Source organism: Rissa tridactyla, chromosome 2 (assembly GCF_028500815.1).
Source record: "Rissa tridactyla isolate bRisTri1 chromosome 2, bRisTri1.patW.cur.20221130, whole genome shotgun sequence".
Taxonomy (NCBI): domain Eukaryota; kingdom Metazoa; phylum Chordata; class Aves; order Charadriiformes; family Laridae; genus Rissa; species Rissa tridactyla.
In genome coordinates, this window is record NC_071467.1 from 163,589,624 (window position 1) to 163,598,033 (window position 8,410).

Below are 8,410 nucleotides of genomic sequence, written 5' to 3' on the forward strand. Positions count from 1 at the left end.
TATTTCACTGTCTTTCCAGTGAGATTCTCAGCATTCAGCACAGCACCGATGGACTCCAGTATCCATCCTACAGACAGGACATCACATCTTTCCTTCCCTTTCTGTTGGTCCTGGATTGCTGAAATGATCATAAAAGGACCTGGAAGCGTCTCTGCAAGGTAGTACCATGTGTTTACACTGGACATCCCTTTAGCAGAGCAAGCCCAAGGTGCACTTGAGGCCAGGCTGTCAAGCTTTATATAGGTTGGGAGACTGCAAGTGTGGATTCAGGCATGGCTGAAGATCATACTCATCCCTGAGCATGGTCTACAGGCTCCTGGACCACCAAATGCTACTGGAGAGCAGCCTACAATCTGTTTGCAAGGCCACTGTTGACTGAGAGCTAAGTGAAATATGTATCACTTCACTTTACAGCCACACTGGACACCACTAGGGTCATAATGACTTTCCATGACATCTCCAAGAGTGAAGGTAATATATTGCAGTCCCTGCTGGAACTGCCAAGACTCCTTACATTGCTGGTGGGAGCATTTGGGAGGAGATGGACTTCTGTGGGGCTATCCCTTCCCATTTGGACAGATGCTGGAGAAGCAGGCAGATGGCAAAGCTGACAAAACAAAGGCAGAATTATTTGGATGCATTAATCAGTGCCCCAGAGCTAGTGTTTGGGTGAAAACAACTCCTTCCAGAAGCAGGGCTCTCTCAAGCTATATCCATCAATCAGGAAACATGGATTCGATGCAAAAACCTGCACCTCAGGTACAGGCAGCAGTATTTCTGTGGTTGTACAGAGCTCAATTCAAGCTTTTAAATCCACCAGAGATGCCAAAAAAAGTGGATTAACAGCTGACTTGGTCTTAGCACCACAGCTGCTTGGCTGTTCACAGTTGTAGGAAACTTGTTCACGGCTGTCTCCATGGCGGCTTGGTCACTTGGTTGTGACAATAGTGGATACATTTATGAAATCAGCTTTAAAAATCATATAGTGCCCCTTTTTCTAGTATTTTGACAAAACCTCGTTAGTTCCCTGAGTTTATTTTGTTTTACTAGTGCATTTATGGTGTTTTAATACATTTCAGTGGATTTAGTGAGAAAACCTTGTAGGCTTGTACTGACCTCTGTGAGGCTTAGTTTTGGTAAAAGGACTAGACCTGATATGAAGATGGATTCTGATTCTTCTGATTCTGGTAGGCAGTTGTTTATTTGTAGAGTTCATCTGAAAAAAAAAAAAAAAAAAGTAATATCCTTTGAGTGTTTGTGAATAGGTACAAGAGAAAGAATGAATAAAAGGTAAATTTTATATCTAGATGAATATTAATAGTATTTTCCACATCACAGATTACACAGATTACAGAGCTGTCGTATTGTATGTAGGGGATTAAAAAATACCATTCCAATTCTGACTGAAAAAAGCTTTTTCACTTTCCTTCTGATAAAGAAAAGGCTGCAAAAATGATGGTATTGGAAACATTAATTTACTATTCATTTCATAACCAGGGCTAGATGGAATATTTTGGAAATGACAATGTTTTATTGAAAACCAAACATTCTTTGTACTGATTTTAGAGTCTCTGTAATGTTTCTGAAGAGGTGTTTCATCCTTGGAAAACAGTCCACACCAGCTGTGGAAACCAACTCAACCTACTCACATGGTTAATGCTACACACGTACTTAAGTCTCTTCCTGGAACAGCGACTATATTAATCTAAGACATGATGGGTTTCATATCTTTGTTGACGTAAAATTTGCTGTAGCATCTTTGAGCAGGAAATACGGACAACTACCACCATTAAAAATCAAAATGCCTTAATTATCAATCTAAGAAATGTATTGTGGGGTTCCCTCTTGTTGACCATTTTTTTTTTTTCCAGCTGAAGCTGTGTCTGCCATAGGAACTGAATGTCCTGTGGACTGTTGGACTGCTCCTGCCCAACCTGCTCTAGGTGGCGCTGCTTTGGCAGGGGGGTTGGACTAGATGATCTCCAAAGGTTCTGTGATTCTGTGATTCAGTCCCTTCCGACCCCTACCATTCTGTGATTTTTTAATTCCTCTGTTTTTTCCAACAGATATGCCTGTGTGTATTGCTGCTCAAGAATCATTGCCTGCAGCAAACAATTTTGTCACAGATAAGCACAGTGATAGCCCAGCTCTCTCTGTAGTCTGCTCCTGGTGTTGAAGAAGGTTTCCTGGCCACGTTAAAAATGAAGTTATAGCCCGGCCTTGGTCCCCAGTGCAGTTGTAGGTTTAATAGCAAAGTACACCCGGCGCCTTTTCATATCCAGATTTATCTCACTGAACCACCCAGAAAATTCACCCCCTTTTTTTTTTTTTTTTTTTTTTTTTTCCAGTACTTACGTTAAGCAAGTGCTTACCTGATTTGCTGGCCTGTGACATTTGGTTTGCTGTTTCGGGCATTTGCATGGACATAGGACAAAATACACTGGAGCAACCAGGTGCAAGTGCTGTCTATCCTTATCCCTCAGCTTTTAATGCATCTATTGTCCTGAGTGTGCTTTCAGAAGCTCACTAACAAAAGGAAAATAGCTTTAAACCACCAGCTGGATTTTAATCTTGGTCTTTCTCTGCTTTAAAAGCTTTGCAAAAACAGTAGCATGGCTTTTAATAAAGTAGCCACTATTGGAACACCAGTAATATTTTTTCCTCCCAGAGACACAGTGGAGAAAATAATTTAATTGGATTAATTCATGGCTCACATTTAAAATGTTGGATACTTTTTGTTTCTCTCTCTCTCTCTTTGTTTATTTTTTCCTTTTTCTTTTTCCCCTGCTTTCTTTTTTGGCACTTGCATTTATCAGCTATTTGAAAACAATTCAGATGCTTTTAGCAGGAAGTGGTTACCTCTGTACCCATCAAGAAAACTGCCAGAACATTGCTACCTCGACTTCTGATATGTGATAGAGAGGAACATTTGGTGAGTCATATATATATATAATGACGTATAATGACACACTGAGACAAAAAGAAGCTAAATTCCTCTAATTTTTCTGCTCTTTCACTTTGCAGGTGGCTGCTCAGTATTTGGGCATGTACTACATTTCTATTAGTACTTGCCTTTCTTTACAGGCACATATTTGAGCAATGAAATATTAAAGTTACAGAAAGAAAAGTTAAGAATATTTCCATTACAGCTGGCTGGAACATTCCTTTAATGATTTTTTGGTTGGTTTTGGAAACTAGTACGTGTGTCAAAAATCCTCCCTCAATGAATACAAGATATAAGATGTTTTGCACAGATTATTGATTTTGAAGAAGGATTATCAAGTTCACGCTTAAATGTTTGATCTATCTGAAAAAGTAAAAAGCAGACCCAAATATCAGACCTGACCATTTCAATACAATTTAATTCCATGAAATAATTTTGAATAATTTACTTTTACATTTTCCTTAGGGCTCCTATGAGCTATTGCTTAATATTGCTTTTGCTTATGACATAATGACAATTCACAAAGAGAGGCTATTCTTAAACCATGTGAAACTATTTGAAAACATTGATCTGCAGCATATTTTCAAGGAGAAATTGGAGAAATGTAAAACTCTTATTTTCCTTTTCCTCAAGTGAAAAAATTGGGCTTTTCTTTTTTTTTTTTTTCAGTTTGTAAAAATGTTCCAGCAGGCACACAGGCACACAGACACACAAACACACACACACAATTTTCCCAGAATTGCCTTGCTCAGTACCTCTACTGCTTTTCCCTATGTAGAGATGTTTTTTTCCCTGTATATTCATACAGTTCCACCTCTTCCAAATTACTATTCCCCTGCATGCCTGTTTACCCAAGCATTTATAAAATAGCTCCAGGAAGCATAACTAATGGAAATATCTCAATAAAGAGATTGTAACCAGAGTCCGTGCCAGTGTGTGGCATCAGCAAGAGGGGATACAGGCAACACTGGAATATAGTCTGATAAAAGATTCTCATAAAAAACATGTCCCCTCTAACAGGCTTTTGGGCTTTGGAGTGGTGAAAAGCTTTTTCGATGAGAAAAACAGGGCTTTTATCAGCAAAATTGGACAAACATCAAGTAGCTGATTTCACATTGGGTAAACATGTGCAGAGGGAAAGGCAGCAGGGGAGTGCATGGCCTTTGTGGTTGGTCTGTGTTTACCCTGTAAGTGAAGGAGTTGCAGGAATTGACATGTGCTGGGCGAAAATATGAGAGCCTATTGCTAGGGGGGTGTGCAATAGGGCAGCCCAAATAACTGAACACGGTGAGTAGTCACGAACTGTTTTGCTGAAGATGCTCAGCTGGAGAGCATGTATTGGGCTCCTGCAGTGGTGGCATAAGAGGGATTTTGGCAGAGGAGGCACATGGGCTAGACTCAGTCAAAGGGAAATGGTTAGTGCTGGTGAGGAGCTCCCTTCTGCAAGGGGTGCTTATATCAAGTTAAATTGATATAAAGGTGGGGGTGCTGGTTGATGGAAAGCCCAACATGAGCCAGCAATGTGTGCTCGCAGCCCAGAAAGCCAACCGTATCATGGGTTGCATCAAAAGCAGCGTGGACAGCAGGGTGAGGGAGGGGATTCTGCCCCTCCGCTCTGCTCCGGGGAGACCCCACTTGGAGTCCTGCATCCAGCTCTGGAGCCCCCAGCATGAGAAGGACGTGGACCTGTTGGAGTGGGTCCAGAGGAGGGCCACAAAGATGATCAGAGGGGTGGAGAACCTCTGCTATGAAGACAGACTGAGAGAGTTGGGGTTGTTCAGCCTGGAGAAGAGAAGGCTCCAGGGAGACCTTATAGCCCCTTCCAGAACCTAAAGGGGCCACAGGAAAGATGGGGAGGGACTCTTTATCAAGGAGCGGAGCAATAGGCCTAGGGGTAATGGCTTCAAACTAAAAGAACGTAGATTTAGATTAGATATTGGGAAGAAATTCTTTACCCTGAGGGTGGTGAGACACTGGAACAGGTTGCCCAGAGAAGCTGTGGCTGCCCCATCCCTGGAGGTGTTCAATGCCAGGCTGGACGGGGCTTTGAGCAACCTGGTCTAGTGGGAGGTGTCCCTGCCCATGGCAGGGGGGTTGGAACTAGATGATCTTTAAGGTCCCTTCCAAGTCTAACCGTTCTATGATTCTGTGATTCTAAATCCTGCCTGAGATATAAGTCACCAAAATCTCTAGGAAAAAATCCAAGTCTGAAGAAAACTGCCTTCAAATTTTCAGTACAGGTGTATCGGAAATCATGCGAATTAAGCTCTAAGGCTCAGGTTTAAGCCTTGAGCCAATGTATGAAATATAAAGGAAATCAAGCCTAAGAAGCAGAGTGCAACTTGACCTCTTACTGGTAAAAGTCAGCCTGATAAGGTAGCTGAAAAATACATGCTATTCTTCATTTTGCAGGGATGTAAACTTTAAAAGTTACCGTCTAAGACCTCCTAACCCATGTGTACCCTTTTCTGATTCTCTTGTCAATATTGTGGCAAAACAAAACTAAAATGGCAGAAGTCTGATAACCTTTAATAATAATTGTTTAAATAAAAAACTGTCTTGGGTCAGAAATACTGTTCCATATGGCTGGGTTTCATGTGATCCAAACGAAGGTGGGTGTCACAGGCCTCCTATGCAGTCAACCAGCTATGCAGGCACCTCCAGGGGGTGGTTGCTACATGCTTAGTTTGCTTAGCTACATGCTAAGCAAAACATGTAAGACACTGAGATGAACCACACTGCAGACGTGATACCGCTCACCAGTGGCATTAAAAGGGGTTTTAGAAGTTTAATTTTTAGGTGTCTAACTTTTAGTGTCTAAATTACAGCATATGAATCCAAATTCAAGAATCAAAGTTGAATTCTGTCTCTACTACACGTATTTGCAAGCAAGCTTTTTTTTAACTGAATTTCAGCTGAAAGTGGGCTGAATCTTTTCCAATATCACATTGCTTTCTAAAGAAACAAGGCATGTAGGATACCCAGGATGAGAAAGAAAGTTAAAGGAGAAACAGAATAAAGAGGGGAGGTGCTCTGTGAGACATTGCAGATGCAGAAGGTGAAGAAGGCGGTAAGTGGAGCTGCCCACAAAAGAAAACCAGAAGTGACAGATCCTACACATTAGACAGAAAGTCAGGGCAATCGCTCTGTAACAGGTGAAACAAAGTGAACTTGCTGAGAAGTGTCAAAGCCTGTTCCATTGCCCCTCTTGTTTGCTATGCTGCTTACTTCACAGCCCTCTGCAGGAGACTCAGGAGACACCCCTGGACACTTTCAACAGGTGAAATGTTTAATTTATTCCTCTCACTTCTCAGATGTTAGGGCTTTGAAGAAGAGAACCCTGCTGCTGTATGTTCTGATTTTTTTCCAGGGAGCAAACTAAAAATATCAAATAGATCTGCAATATGGTCCTTAAAACTGATTTTTCCTATCTGCTTTTCTATACAACTCTGCTTGGTCAGTGCTCACGAAATGAAGTTTTACATAAAAAGACAAATAAAAAAACAAAACCTTATAATCTGCTTTATTATTTCTTCAGGAGTTCAGTTTCAAAATAAAACATGAAAAAGTGTCAGATTTTCAGCTCTATGGTTTCTGTTATGCTTTACACTGAACGTGCCTTAGGGGAAGATTTTTTCATAGTGGCCTTCCTATATATTTCAAGTATGAACCGTATTGACCCATAATCAAGGAATTTGAATATGTAATTCAAATACTATGGGTAGGACTGACTTGGCTTTAACACCAATGTTCTAAACCTCCACTAGTAAAACAAGGTTCCCTGGATATGTGATGGAGAGGAGCAGGCATCTTTCAGAGAGCAGTACTCATCACCTTAGGCACAGTGTCCTGAAATGAAATAAATTGTCCTCTGGTGACATCTCTCTCTCTAAATTCATGAAGGCAGCCAAGAGGACACCTATGTCAGACTGAGACAACAACCTTTCAATATTATGTTAAAGGAAACAAATTCTGTCCTGGATTCTAGAGATGCACTGATTTTTTTTCTTATTAATTAATTAAAAAAAATGTGTTGTTATTAGCACTTATATCTAGCTTCACGGAAGAGATTAGGTGTTAGATATTATCAAGGGTTGAGAATGGTATCAGTTAAATCTAACCTTGTAAAAAACAGCCAAATTCAATTGTTCACGAATGCCTACTTCTGTTTGAGATGTCCTGAAATACCTTATACACCTAGATGAAGCTGACAAATATAGTGTAGGAACTGCACGAAACTTATGGCCTTCTGACAAGAAGGGCAAGTGGAGGTCTATCTCATGTGGAAAGCTAATTAGGTAGTTTCTTAAGATGTTATTCAGTTGCCCATAGTCATCTATTACAGTTAACATTATATGAGATGCTTATCACATGAGTTACTTTAGGGTTTCCAGGACAGTTATACGGGACTGACAGATGGGACCTAGGTCAGACAACTGGCATTTTGAAAACACATCTAAAAATTTCTTTACTTGTACAGGCAGCTGATTTAAGCATTACAACTAACTTATACCACAGACACTTATATTTAAATGCCTGTATTTACAGCTAAATCACACCACTAAAAGTGGGAATATTAATATCAAGAACTTGATCCAGTTGTCTATACACAGGACTCTTTCATTGTTTGAGATGCCTTGAATTACTTAAGGTAGCAGATATGACTGAGATCCTACAGGAGACCTGTGTCCTGAACCATCTGCTAGAGGGGTAAGAATTTGTTGGAAGATGAAGAACCAATGCAAAAGTTTCTTGAGCTGCCGCGTTGTGTGATAACTTATTCTGTGGATCATACTTCAGCTTGAAGTTTCCATGTAATTATCATTATTTTCCACTAATTTAGGTGTTAGGTTTTACTTAGTGTCCTGCTTATTTTTGAAAATAGTACCCTAAGAGAGATTGAGATTACTGACTGGCACTACTCACCCTTGCTGCATGACAGAGTAGATGTTTTTAACCTCCAACCATGCTGTATGATAAGGCAAAGCTCTCCCAACCAATGGAATCTGTGAAGACTGATCATAGCATTTGTACAGTGACACTGTTGCTACCATGGCAACACATTTTTGGTGTTGCAGTTGAGAAAAAAAATATTTTATTTTTAATGCCTGTCTGGAGGTTAGAAGCCACTGGCAAGAGTTCATTCTATTCTGTCACTGTAGTCTCTTCTCAAGAGAAGGGAAATGAAAGCGTGAAGACTTCAAGAATTTCAGAGTCGCAGGAAGAACAAAGACTGAAAGAATAAGAACAGCAAAAGTTGAAGAAGCAGCATCTTCTTTTACGAAATATTTCTTTTAAAATTTATGCAAAGCTAACGCAGCTTTGTAAAGGGAACTGAACATAATCCCAAGCACTGATGGCAGTGCTCAGAAAATGAAGGCAAGTTGTTTAATTAGGTATGCAAATTGCAGAAGAATTAAAATTCATGGCTCCATACAGCATCACTGTAGTGTTTAGTCCTCTTAC